Source organism: Micropterus dolomieu, linkage group LG21 (genome assembly GCF_021292245.1).
Source record: "Micropterus dolomieu isolate WLL.071019.BEF.003 ecotype Adirondacks linkage group LG21, ASM2129224v1, whole genome shotgun sequence".
Classification (NCBI taxonomy): Eukaryota; Metazoa; Chordata; class Actinopteri; order Centrarchiformes; family Centrarchidae; genus Micropterus; species Micropterus dolomieu.
The window spans coordinates 12,499,505-12,514,003 of NC_060170.1; the positions used below are offsets into that span (position 1 = coordinate 12,499,505).

The 14,499-nt window shown below is 40.8% G+C and overlaps 1 long non-coding RNA gene across 1 annotated transcript; it reads left to right on the forward strand.

Annotated features, from left to right (window-relative positions):
• The first annotated feature begins 675 nt into the window (after window positions 1-675).
• Window positions 676-9,050, forward strand: LOC123960841. The gene is made up of 5 exons (XR_006822607.1): window positions 676-808; window positions 1,442-1,534; window positions 5,013-5,211; window positions 7,813-7,946; window positions 8,164-9,050. It is a non-coding gene; the product is annotated as an uncharacterized LOC123960841 (long non-coding RNA).
• Window positions 9,051-14,499: the final 5,449 nt, after the last annotated feature.

Here is a 14,499-nt window from a genome sequence, read left to right on the forward strand (position 1 = left end):
GTGTGTGTGTGTGTGTGTGTGTGTGTGTCGGCGGAGTGAATGCATCGAGGAAACAGTTGGCACAGATAAGCAAGTGAAAGACAAACAAAAACAATATTCATCCATCAAAAAACAAAGAAGAGATGCTGTCATATCTCATCGCACCTAGCTCTGTGTGCGTTTGTTTGCTCACGACCGAACCTCAAATCCTTGTCACTCCACCGCCGTTTCCCCACATCACTAAAACTCAGGTGTTTATCCAGCTGACTTACCTCTGCCACAAGAATACACGCATTACAGGGGCGATAAAGGGAGAAACAAGGATCAAAACCCTGTCCCTCTTTCCCCACCCAGTTTTTTCCAACCACCCCCAGCTGAAGTGGGATCGGAAAAAAATATGACAGGGATAGTGATCCACAAAGGACCTAAGCTTCTCATTCCATCCATGACAGAGAGCACTGGAGAGGTGGGCGTCAGAGAGGGGGCTTTGTGAATACTTGATGAGTTCAACCAAAGAGGTTCAATCAGGCCTAGGAGAGGAGAAGGAGATGAGGCAGTAGGGTGGGGGGGCAAGGCCGTCTCATCCTGAAAGGTTTCCTCCCTCCTACCTCTCCTGTCTTTCTCTCTGAATATCTCTTTTTTTCTCTATCCTCCCCTCCCTTTCTGTCATTTATCTATCTTTCTCCATTTTTACAGCCTCACGCTCCTTTCGCTCGGCTTCCCTTGGTCGCTCCATCACTCTCTGTCTCCTCATCTTTGCCGCAGTCCCAAGAGGGCCACTTTAGCTAAACAAGGGATTTCAAGATCAGAGGCCAATCTGCTTTGAGAGGTAAACACAGGAGACTTCTGCTGTCCTGAGAATAGATGCATTGACTTAGGAATGAAGGTATCGAATAGGCATATTAAATCAATTGCATTTGAAAGGGATTACTGCTGATATGAGTCATTGACATTTCTTAATTGAAAACCAGCATGAGTTCAAAAATGACAGGGCAAAGGCAGCATGTGAATTCACATTTCTGTGCTCTCACTAAATGTCTTTTCATTTTATTCCTTCAAGTCAGGAAATTCAAGTTATATAACTGAAAGCTAGTATGAAAGTGGAGGATAAACACATAAGGCTGCTGAGCTGCAAGAATGAAACAACGCAAATTTGTACAAAAGACACAGATTATGACTCCTTAAATATATTTTTAATTATATTTGATGCAAAAAAATTCCAGAACAGTTAGTAGTTTGAAAATTGATTGATTAATCTTGAGCATGAAGGTAATTTCCTAACCTCAGAAATAGTGCTTTGAACCCAATCTCACAGTCATTTTCAACAAAGCTTACTCAGTCAGACTCCATTACACTTAGTCACCTCATGCTTTTGGGTCTCACCATGGCAACAGCAGCTAATGCAGATGTGGCGGCCAGCAGCTCCCTTAAACTTCACTACATTTTTGTTTTAATTTGTCAGAGCGACACTGAAAGATGCCGTGAAAGAGGCAAAGTGGAGAAATCATCAGAGCCTGGAGAGATACTTCAACACCAGCAACACCAAAGATATGCGGTAGGCCATCAAAAACATCACAAGCTACAAAAGCAGGAACCTAGCCATCACGTGTGTGGTCACATTACCAGATGAGCTAAACACATTTTATGCTCGTTTTGATCTCCTCAACAAAGAGTCAGCTGTTAAGTGTAGTGTACTTCTCCAGAGGACCAGGTATGGTCAGTATCTACAGCAGATGTGAAAATAGTCCTGCTGAGAGTGAATATGAGTAAAGCTGCTGAGCCTGATAACATCGCTGGCTGTGTACTAAGAACATGTGCCAATCAGCTAGCTGATGTTATTACTGACATTTTTAACATACCACTGTCACAAAAGAGGGTTCCCACCTGTTTCAAGACAGCCACAATCGTCCCTGTCCCAGAGATGCACCAATCAACCAGCCGGTGACCGGAATCCATGACTGGTCCGACTGACCGATCAGTCGCACATATTCGATTCTGTGCCCGCCACACAGACTTTGTTTGGGCCCAGGTACATTAACAGTCGTCAAAGTAGGCTATATTTGGCAACCCGTTTTCGCAGAGACTTTGCAGAGAAACACAGAAAGAGAGAAACCTTAAATGATAATACCTTAGAAGACACAGACATGGTGAATATTTTGCAAGCACGGACCAGGAAAAGTAAAAGTGAACACACCTGTTTGTGCCGATGTCATTCAGTACCACATTGGTCTTGATTGTTTCAATAGGCTAAGCTAACACCAAGCTTCCTCCACAAACGGCTCACCTGCTGCTGTGAAAACAGAATTGCAGGTGAATTACAGTAGTTTGTGAGTAAACACTAAAATAATGTGGAAAATTAAATTGAATGAAAATGGTCAGATACTAAATAACCTACTAGAAATAGGGTAATGCATTGTTTTAAATATTTTCAAACAAATATACAATACTGTCATTCTATGGGACACACTGAGCTGTATTATACTGCAATATATTTTCAGGTGGATTTTGTTTGTACAAGAAAGTTCTGTCCAGTTGCATATCCTTAGCACTTTTTATTTTGAAATTTTATTTTAAGGAGAGTGAGAGAAGGTTCTGTAACCTGGTGTAGAGTTAGAGATAATTTCAAAGTTATTTAATAATCAATGTTTTATTATGAACATACAATTGAATGGACCCCAGTAAGAATAGACTTGCTTCTTCTGGTGCTAATGGGTATCCTAATAAAGAAAGAAATGAAGAATTTCCCAATAAAGAAAAGTTACAAAACTGTTAGTTGTTAGTTATAATTCTGAGAATAAAGAAAACCGGAAAAAAACCGGAAAACCGGAACCGGTGCATCTCTACCAAACCTACAAAGTCTGTATGGTCTAGTTTGAACAACATCTGTCCTGTGGCACTTACCCTAATTCTGATGAAGTGCTTTGAAAACCTGGTTCTCTTGCACATGAAGAACAACTTCCCAGTCAGTCCGGACCCTCACCAATTTTATTTTCAGAAATAATAGATCCGCAGAGGATGCCATCTTTACTGCCCTCCACTCAATCTTCACACACCTTGATAAAAACACCACCTTCATCAGAATGCTGTTTGTTGATTTCAGCTCAACTTTCAGCAGAACCCCCGTGGAACTGATTGGAAAACTGAGCTCTCTGAGGAAATCCAATATCCAGTTGCAGAGTACTGGTACTCAAGGCCAAACAGACCCCAGACAGTTCGGATTGGCGGTCAGTCCTCCTCTCCTCTAGTGGAAACACCTAAGCCCCTCAGGGCTGTGTGCTCAGCAACGTCCTGCTCACGCTGTACAGCCATAACTGAAATCCCCGACATGGAAAGACCTCTGTTGTGAAATTTGCAGACACCACCATCATCGGCCGGATATCAAACAAAGATGAGACTTCATATCAGGAGGAAATCAGCAGTATTACAAAGTGGGGTAGAAAACAACCTACTGCTCAACGTAAAGCATCAACGTCAAGCAATAGAAAGCATTCTGACTGGATTGCAAATTGGCATGGGATGTGCACAGCCCAGAACCAGATGGCTCTGCGGCAGGTGAGAAAAAACTCTCAGAAGATCAATGGGGCCTGCCGAGCATCAGTGATATCGGTGAGGTAAGTTGCCTGCTCAGAGCCCAAAGCACACTAAAAGACAATACCCACCCAGCTACTGTTCACCCTGCTGCCATCTGGCAAGACATACGGAAGAATCCGCTGTTGTACCACCAGACTTCAGTGCAAGTTCCTTCCTAAGGCTGTGAGACTCTTTAATTCATTCTCAGCACTCTACTATGAAAAATAGTTTTATTTCTACTATATTTTATTTTTGTATTTTGTTTTTGTGAGTAGCATAAAGGGAATTACAACTTAATCTCATTATACAACCATGTGTTGTAAAATGATTAATACATTTACCTTTTACCTTGTAATAGTAGACACTATATGTAGAATGAACAGCTGGAGGTTTAATATTAATACAGTATGTACACTATAGATCAGATGTGAGAGCATAAATAGTCCTGGTATGTGTATGTGCAGTAGTGTGCCAGTGAGTGAAAGTGTGAAGTGAATTTTCTACTTCTGGGTTTTTTGGCAGTAACTAAATAGTTTCAGGTGCATTATTACAACACATCACTTTGGGGTCTGGGAATTAGGTGGACTTAGGTGGCAAGAGAGAAAAGAAAAAATAATGGTCGGATTAATCATTTATGTAAATAACCATTAGTTCCATGCCTTATACTTATACAAAATTACCTTGACACTGTTCACATTAAATATTGATGATTATCGTCGTGACATTCATTAAGCAACATAGCCATTCCCCTCAACTTGAAAATAAGTGTTGACTACCAAAGAGATGAATTGTTTCTGAGTCAGTTCTGTGCAGATTAATAACCAAAGGCCAACAAAATGACATTTTCTGCTGCTTCATTAAGAAGATCTGCTTTGACATTGTCAGTGATCCAAGATAACAACAAAAGGAGCACAAAGCCTTTTTGTTGCAGTTACGTAAGTTCTACTGTAAAAGGTTTGCCGTTGGTAAAGGAACTGCAACCCCCATTGTGCCAAAGCCACTGGGTTGTAGTGAAGCACATGAGAGGCAAGGTGATGCAAACGATGCCTGATGTAGGTGCACACCATGAATCACATACTGAAAGTTGTCTCGTCACCTGAGGCTCATTCATAGAATAAAATGCTGTCTTTCAGTTTGGTGTGAGATAACTGTGGTAGTAAAAAGATCTACAATGAAGGTCTGTTTTTATGAAGAGTATCAGTGAGGTGAATCCAGCTTTGTCTGTTATTGATTCCCCTTAAAGAAGCAGACAATTTTGAGAAAATTTAGATTGATTCTAAAGGGGCTGTGACTCATTACATCAGGGATATACTGTATGTTCAGTAAATGTCACACTAGACTTTAGCTATTGTCTTTGACTAAGTAGGTAGTTAACACTACATTAGTTGGTAAAACTTGCCAATCAAAGATGATTACTCAAATAAGCACTGAAGGCTCTACTTCCCTTCCTGATTTATTTCTAGGCCCAGGCGAACCCATGATGCGACACCGCACACTTCCCACGCTTACCCCCAAATCCACTGAGGCAACAGAAGTCTTCAGCTGACGGTCGGCAGAAATGGGAGAGGTGTTGGCAAGTTGCAGATGAGGACTGGAGTTGGAATATGCTAACTGGGGATGTGAGAGCATGATGGAGATAAAGGCACCGAACCATCTGAGCAGGTGTTAATTGGATATATCAGTGTACCGTTTTCTACCCTCTTGAGTGTTAGAGCAAGGGGGCAGCAGGAGGAGCAATAGCGCTGTGATGGCGGTGGGCCGCTGATTATGCATTGTCTGATCCAGGGGGAGGTAGCAGCAGGAAGAGGCTATGTTTAAACTAATGCTCTAAACACAGCCCCAACCGGTTTTGTGTGGGTGTGGGGTACTGTGTTTGTGTGTTATGTGTGTGCATGGGTATGTGTGTCGCTCACAGTTTTCCTCTAACCCTGAGGGATCAGCCTCAGGACTGAAAGGCAGTTTTGGGAAAGACTCATTATGATCTTGCCTTCTGAAATGCACTCTCTGCGTCTCTGATGTCTGCTACCAGTCCTCCAGCAACTAATTTTTATCAGTTACCTGTCCAAATCTCCATCCTCCCTGTTCAGTGTGTAAACACAGAAGCAGCCTGTAATGATATACAGTAGCAGTCATAACAACTCTCCCATAGCAACCATTATTTCAGTTTAACAGCAGCGCTCTCTTCCTACATAGTTATGGCGTTGTCTACTGTGTTGTAAGCAAAAATAATCAAAGTCACGATGACTGTAAGAATTAAATCAATACTCTTCTCTCGCTATGATGCAGTAGATGGAGATTCAAGCATTCATTTTGCTCTGTTAATAAGTGGGAGTTTGTGCAACAGGCAGGGCAACAACCAAACCCCATCAGAGGCCCCAGTTGCCACATGTCATCGTTCGGCCTGCAAGAAATGGATGTACTTAATTTTGCCACCCATAATATCTGCAGGGCTAACCACTTGACTCCCCAGGCGCCATGTGCTGCTGTATTAAAACTGTCCATCGTCTTGGCGTTCATGTCTCTTGCCTTTTCGGGTGACCTACCAGGGGCCTGCAAGCTGGGGGAGTGGAAGGTTTGTGCTGAGGAGCCCAAAGTCTCTCAGCTCGAATATTGCTCATCTGCACGGCAACGGTAGCTGCTTGAGTCAGTCGGCTGCCGGATAGTCACAGAAACTTGGTGAAATGGCAATGACGTGGCAAAGGATTGAAGTCAAAGTATGTCAGAATAAGACGCGAGAATTAGTTGCCTTTCTTAAGAGACATGGCACTTTTTTTTTTCTCTCCCACAGGGTTTTGGACTTTATTAAAGTTCATGTTTGAGCATGAATATTACACTGATATTGCAATGCTGCATCTCTGTATTGGTGACAGTTGATTTACTGCAAACAACTGAGAACATGACACTGTTTGAGCAGCCTAGGTCTGAGGGATAAAAAATATTAATCTGCGTACTCACATATGCCACAACATTTCTGTAAAAAGTTTAGTTTGCAAAATATCCAGTCATTATGACAGCCGTGAGCAGGTCACTCCTCAGCACTAATACACATTAATAAAGGGAAAATAGGTCTCATATCCCAGAGTTATAAAATAATAACACGGGTGAAAGCACAATATCAGATTACATGTTACACAGAGGCAAACACTGCGAAAGAGGTTATGCGCTGAAGAGTTTTGAGGGTGAAGGAGCATGCAGCACATAAACAAGACAGCCTGCCTGGCTCTGCATTCATTTTCAACTTTTAACGGCAGGGTGCAATGAAAATGTTTGCTCGTTCACCTCTAGTGTTTATTCATGCAAGAGAGCATGCCTCACGAATATTCAGGGGGCCATAAAAACAACGAGATGAAAAAAGACAATGAGACATCTCGCAGTGCCTTAACATTCAGTGGTGAATATGTATTTTAAAAATTGTCCCTAATTTTATTAACAAATGTGTTTTGATTAGAATCACAGCCATCATTGCAGAGTAACCTCAGCTGCACCCTCACATACAGTAAGAGCAAGTTGTTTGTGCCCAATGTTTTGTTATGATCCTTGATTAAATCTCTCCTTTGATTTTTTTTCCCCGTCTTATTTCTACATTGTCCTTTGTTGTTGTGGTTTTTTTTTTGTTTCATCAATTTGTCCCAGGGAGGTAATGGATAACATCTGATACTCATCTATAACTCTCACAGCTGCCCTAAAAATGTCATCGCGGCACTACCATATCTCCCTGAGGGCCAGTACCCCCCCACCCCCCCACCCACTGCACCAGCGAGAGCCTTGTCTTCGCTATGCCTCCTCTTTCTCATCTCTTCCATGCCTTTCCCACCCTTTCAACTTGTGCTGGGAGCTAAGGCCCTCTAACGCTTTTATTTTTTCTTTTCCAAGCAGAAAACACAGCACACATGATCAGACCAGTTTTTAAACAAAGGCCTTCCAAACGATGTAACTTAGTTTTTTGACTCGATGTCGCCTTTGTTGTTGATGCGGCCGCCACAGCTCTGTGTTTCTGGTTTGTGATGTATCATACCCCGAGAAATGGAAGCTAGAAGTTGCGGCAACGAAGCAACTTTGGGGCATGCCCACAAAGATTCACAATGACATCTGAACAGGGATTTTTCAGACTTAAGATGTTACAGCCACCTAGAAGCAGCAGCATTTTTTATGAAAGTCCTGTCCACGTCGCACCATTACTGTCTTTCAAAATAACCTGATCATATCAGTCAAGGTCACTAACCCTTTGTTAATAATGTCTTCGATCTTATTGTTTGCTTGCAGCCTCCCTGTTCCTGCGCCACCAGCTTCTGTTCTGATTACTGACAACTGCAGCATATCATCCTCTGCAGAGGGAGGGGACATCTTGGAGTGAACCATCGCACCCCTCTTGCGGCGGCATCAGGATAGATTAACTGGTGGGAGTTTACCTTTCATCAGCTTCAATTCTTAGACACATTTGGACCGTTTTTAATTCTATAAAGTAAAAGCGCCACCTACACGATTCCCTGGGGTGAAAATGAGTATTTTTAGCATCAACTAAGCCTAACTATTGTTCCCAGAATAGGTTCGTGATGGACATACCCTAACGAGGTACCAGCCTAGTTGTAAGGTTGTGTGTTTTTTTCTGAACAGTGTGTGAGCTGGTCTCCAGCATAGACCCAGTAGGATTCCAATTTATCCAGCACAGCTTGATGTCATTGTTCGATCAGCTCTGTGAGGAATGCACCAAGGCTGACTGATTCTGCCCTTCATCAAGATATGCAGGAATAAAGTTGCAGCATACCAGGGGTTCTAGGTATGTCATGAATAGTGATTCTGTAAATAAACAAGTGAGTTCTGTTAATTCCAGTCACAACCGATGTAACTGGAACATAGCATGTTAGATATCTGTGGTTAGAGGAGAGGGAAGAAGTGCAGCTGCAAAATCACCTCTGTGGCCCTGATTTGTCTTCCAACCCATCTCTGTGGCTCCCTCAGGAGTAGCTTGTGCTGCAGTCTCTACCCCAGTGTTTGCTCTTGCTTTGTTCCCTTTCTCCTTTTCTCTGTCTCTTCCTTTAGTTCCTTAGCTCCTTCACCTCATTCTGCCCTGTCTTACTGTAACTCTTAAGGTTCATTTCCATCTCATCTCGTACCCTATAGAATTCATATATTGTTGAAAATGTAAGCTTTTTGTGAATGTGCACTTCATGCCTGCAGTAGCCTGTATTGCTTCTCTCTGATCATTCCCTGTGTCAGTCTGCCAGGTCAGAGAAGTCAGCATAAACCAGCCCCATAGACTGAGAGCTGTTGTTTCAGGCAAACATACTTGTTCGATCACTCAAATGAAAGATTTACTAATTAGATTTCAAGAAAAAGGCAAGAGACAGTACTGATTTTCAATTACTCCTAAAATGAATCATTAGTCTTCTAATTTGCTGATATTGGATTAGGTGGTAGGCAGCCTAATGCTGGTATGAAAAATGAATACCTCCAGAGGGTTGCCCTGGCAGGGCGTTCACATCAAGCTATGGGGTGCTGAGTTTTTGCCTCCATACGGTGCTTTGAAAATGATAAAGATCAATGAGATGTTCAGTGGGTTGTTTATTTCTTCTTTGTTTGGTTGTTTCAACAAGAGTGCATATAGGCTGTGAGATTCATAGTGCCCTATTGTTGGCTATGGTCACAGGACATGACAAATCTCCGCTTCATGAAATGTATAAAGTGCAGATTATCAGCGTGACCCAGATAGATGGAGGACAAGTGTGTTGCAGAGGTTGGACCTGTTTAATTCCAATGAGTTGTGAAGAAAAATGCAGACATTTTAAAGAGATAGATCAGGCTCACAATACTTCTGGCTCCCCTGGGAATTCACAGATGAATAGTAGGAGAATCCTGTTAAGATCCAGGCAAATTACAGTTTCACAAAGCCTTGAGGAATGCACTTCTCCAAAATAAGAAACGCCTTTCTTAGCACTCATTGAGGAAACATGATTCAGTGGTGGTACAGCATAATGACTCTCACTCCAGGGGACTGAAAGCTGCTTTGACTGTGATGCTAACCTGTCCTAATAGATCTTATTGCAAGGAGCCTCTTCAAGCATGCAGCTGAGATGAATGGAGTTTAGTGCAAACTTTGCTTAGGGGAAGTAACACTCCAGCAGTCGGGTATGTTGTGCTGTCGTCTTAGTTTGCTGTTATGTAAAGTGTAGACAGTGTTCTTTTGGGGAAAGAGCGTTCTTTTGTTTGACTCAGGGGCAACTAACCTCAGACACTAATGATCATATTACTGAAGCACTACAAAAGAAATGGTGCAAGCCAAAACTCCTAGTCTGTGTACCCAAACTCCTACTATTTGTTCAAAACCCTGACTCCTGTTATAGACCAGCAAATACATTTCTGACTGATCTATAAAACAAACCACACCTGTCTGTCTCAAATTTCCAATAGAAGCAAATTGGTTCACACTTGAAATTAGGAGTTTTCAAATAATTTGGAGTACTTATTTGTTGTTTATTTATTAATTTACAATGCAACAAACACAAATGTTTAAAGTAATGCCCTCCTCCGTTAACAGCTTACATGAATTCTGAATTGCAAATGCATTGTAAAGGAATTACAACAAAAGACACAATTTAAAAACTCTTAACTTTAAAAGCAAACCAGTTCTCAGACAGTCAATACTGGTGGAAAGTAGGGGTGCAACAAGTAGTTGATGTAGTTGACAAAAATCAATTCATCAATTAAATTTGTTGCCAATGTATTTAATAATCGATTCGTTCATCACGTCATCGGGCCGTAGTGACACTGTAAGCTTAAAAGAGTAAAGTGATGTGAATAGTAAAGTTGCTAAAACAACACAACATCAGCGCTGCAGTAACACCTTCACAACCTAAAACCTCCAGAGTGTGGGAGCATTTCATTAATTTACATTTCACTCCGCCAAAAAGGATGTTAACTGCAGCATCTGCAAAGCTGAGCTTTCCTGGAAACACTGGAGCATCTGAAGAGGAGGTACGTATAACATTGTGGCTCTGAGGAGGATGAAGACCGGTCTCGGTTCTGAAAAAGGACATTGATATCAGCTGTACTTTCTGTGGAGAACTACCGGAACACTGGTGCACTTATTTTGGTCTTGCCCACATACCAAAAGACTTTGGAACAAAGTGTCTCATTTTATTTTTGTCCATATTTACCCTCAATTTGCAATGCGGTGGGAAAATTAATTGTTTGGATTCACTAAAAATGACAAAAATTTATTTTCATAGTATTTTGTATTATTTGTATATATAGTAATTTGCTTATTATTTTAACCAAAAGGCAGAGCTTTCTGGAGCTTGCTGCTAACATTAAGCAATGTGTTCTTTCAATATCTGAGTGTACAAATTAAAAAGCTGTTACATCATATGACTTCTGTAAGCTTTACAAGATATTTATTCAATTTTTTTCTTTTGCCTTTGTTTAGATTATATTTTCTTTTTGATAACCCCTTGACCTTGCTGGCTTATTTGTGATTTGTCTGTAGAGTTAATTGATGTACAGAAGATGTTGTTTACCTGCTGTAAATCCTGATTTTGAATAAAGTCTTGATTTATTAAAAACAAAGACTGGTCTCGGTAAGCTTCACTATAAAATCATGTTACTTCACGTTATGAGCTGTAGCTAATGTTTTCTATACAGTTTAATGGGGTTGAGAGTAGCAAATAATTATGACACACAACAGCCCCTTTCACATTCCAGATGTGCTCTAAGTTTACAATCATAACGTGAAACGATGCATCAACCATGGTGACGTTTCCAGCTGGAGAATGTGTTGCGGTCGAGTGCATCAGATTAGACAACACCAAACAATTTCATACTTTCATACATAAAAGTTCTCCTGTGTATGTGTGAGGCTCGGCTAATCCGCACAGACTCCCTTAAAAAAATCACGGAGTTTCGTGACCTGTTGAGTTAGGGGAAACCATATTTATTATAAACTATTAAACGCTGTCTACTACAAAATTGTTATTATTGGTCCCCTCTTGTAAATTCGGCAGATGTAATGCATGAAGTTATTCCTTTCTTTGTATATTAATATAGTGACAGTTTGTCCCGGTGTGTTGCAGTACCGGCGTGTAAGTTGCCCCTTATTAGACAGCTAGCAGTGATCTAGCAGATCAGAACTTGATTTCAAAGGTGCTTTCTGTCGCTGCAGCAGAAACGTTCATTAAAAGATGTATTTTTGAAAACAGTATTCATTTTATTGTCTTGACTATTAATTAGCACATGCCTAAAACAACCTCAAGTTTAATTTAAAACCTGATAGCCAAATAAGACACATTGTGTAATTTTGCGAATCAAAATCCAAAGTCGATTATTCATTTCAATGATTGATAGAATAATCAACTATCAAAATAGTCTTTAGTTGCAGCCCTAGTGGAAAGTAGAGTTGAGTTCTGTACCTAAGTAAATGTTTTAGGCACCTTTACTTGGGCATTTGCATTTTATGCTACTTTAAACAAAAAAGATCTTACTCTGGTCAGTTCTACTCAGGTCTATCTCTGTAGGGATCCTTTCCACAATGTTGACACTTATAATAACAATCCAAGCCTGTCAGTGGCTAAAACAAGCACTTTCGTGGCGGTACTTGGACAGGGAGCAATTGACCACAAGGATTATTTGCAGCCCAGTTATGCTGCTGCCAACTGCAGTGCGCTCACTCAATACTGGACCAATTTTTTAAAAATGTCCCATTTGGTCACAAAATACCAAACTTACCCTTTAATTCATCCTCAGCACTCCACCATGTAAAACTGAACACAACCCTGTGTTGTAAAATGATGAATAAATATATCTACCTTGTACCTTGTCAGTTAGAGGTAGGTGGTGAAGCCCCGTCACACCTTTCACATAAGACATAGTCATTTGATCCATTATCAATATAAAAATATTCATTAGTGTAGCTTTAAGTACATTTTCCTGATAAAAGATTTCTACTTTCATGTTTACTTTTATTTTACATCAAATGTTGCTGATAGATCTCTGTAAATCTGCAACATCCCAGCTCCTAAGACTTGTCAACAGCCAAAGTGATATCTATATACAGAAAGACCCCCACAGGAGAGATGACAGATGATACGGCACAGTGCATTATACTCTCTGATTATGTTAGACTGCAGACTACAGGAGGCAGTTAATTTTCAGCAGAGCTGCAGCATCATCTGCTTCAGCTGCACATTTATTTGAATAAGCCAACACCACAGCGCTCACTAACAAACACTAGCGATAGAGGTGTGATATAATCAAAGTAAAACAGTGGTGGATAATTTCTATAAATTGGGCCCGATCCATCCGGTGCCTCTTCTACTAGAGCTCCCTACTCCCTTGCTTATCAAGACTAATGTAATGTACCAAGCAGGGAGGAACACAATCTGTTTCAGGACTGTTTGTGCTGCTATCTGCAGTATGGATAAATACCCCCAGCTACTTCTCAGAGCAAATGTGATAGGTTTGAGCCGCACTTCTCTGGTGACAGCATATAGCAATAAGAGAGGAACAATGTTCCGCCTCTGTTTCAACATCTGCTCGAAAGCAAAGTAGTAGTTATTTAAAAAGCCATTATGTCCTGACTATATGAAAGTGGTTTTGGATAACCAATTGTACGTGGGGCCCAATGATTTCATTGTAAATTTGTCCTTGTTTCAAATGTGTGATGATGAATGTGAAATCAAAGTGAAATGTGCGTGACATACAGCAGTACAATAAATTGCTTAAAGTGAGCTAACATGATTTCTAGGTCATGGTTCAACATCAGCAAAGTGTTACTTTTATCCTCACTAATGTCAGATTTGAGGAAACTAGTTTGTATATAGGTCATCAAAGGATTTCAGTAATTTCACAGGTTTTACTGATTCTGATTCTAAGCAACGATGCCCAAAGAAGGATGCAAAACTTGCATCCTGTGTTATTTTGCAGTCTGCATAAATAAACATGTCAACACAATTTATTGTCATTCAACCTTGTGATGGCTTTGAGCTAGCAGGAATTACAAATTATTTTTTAGACATTCTTGCCCATTGTGCAATGATAAGTAAAGGACTTGGTAATATTACAGAGACACTTATTTCCTGCTGTAAAACATATCTGCTTCTCTGCTGCCTCTGTAACAATGCAATGTCAATGTGAATAGTTGTCACGAATCTCTCCAGCTCTTAAGACATTATTTTAGTTGGTCATGTTGTTTTGTTCCAGTTCACTAAGCTGCGTTTCGACCAAAGGAACTATAGACCCCAGAACTAGGAACCTTTGGAGGAACTCACTGTTTTTTTCCACCGGAGGGACCAGAGTTTAAATGTAGTTCTGGGGTCTTCATTTTACCCCCCAAAAAGTCCCTGCTCGGGCGGTAGTACTTTCCGAAAGTACCGGTACTTTGGGGGGGTGGGGCTTGCCTTGCAGTGATTTTCTGAATGGGCAAGTAGAGGCTACTAGCTTTAACTGGAGAATGTCTGCTGTTTTTCTACGACTGCTCGTCTCTTTTCCACCTTTGTTTACAAACCAATAAATCACAATTAGCAGAGAGCCACACGAGCCTCGCCGATGTCGCCTGAGATCGTATGTTGGCATTAAATATATTGGAAATATCAGCCAGCTGCAGTGGTGTGTTTCCGCTAAATACTAGGTCCTAAGTTGTTGTTTTAACTTTTCATCAGTCAGGAGGTTTTTCCACAGAGCCAAAGTCGGTCTCCTCACCAAAACAAGAGGAACAGCTGATTACAGCAGGTAATTAAATCTCATTAAACATCCCGTTCTTCAAATTTATTAATTTATTTATTTATTCAAATGTCTCTCATCTACTTTAGCACATTTTATTTTGAACAGGTAACATTTGAACTGGTAAATCAAGGTTTTACTTTTTCTTGACTCAGGTGACAAGTGTGGCGCAAAACAATTTCTGTGATGTTTTGTGATGCATGTGGATTTTCAATCAATAAAGTTTGACTATCTGTATAG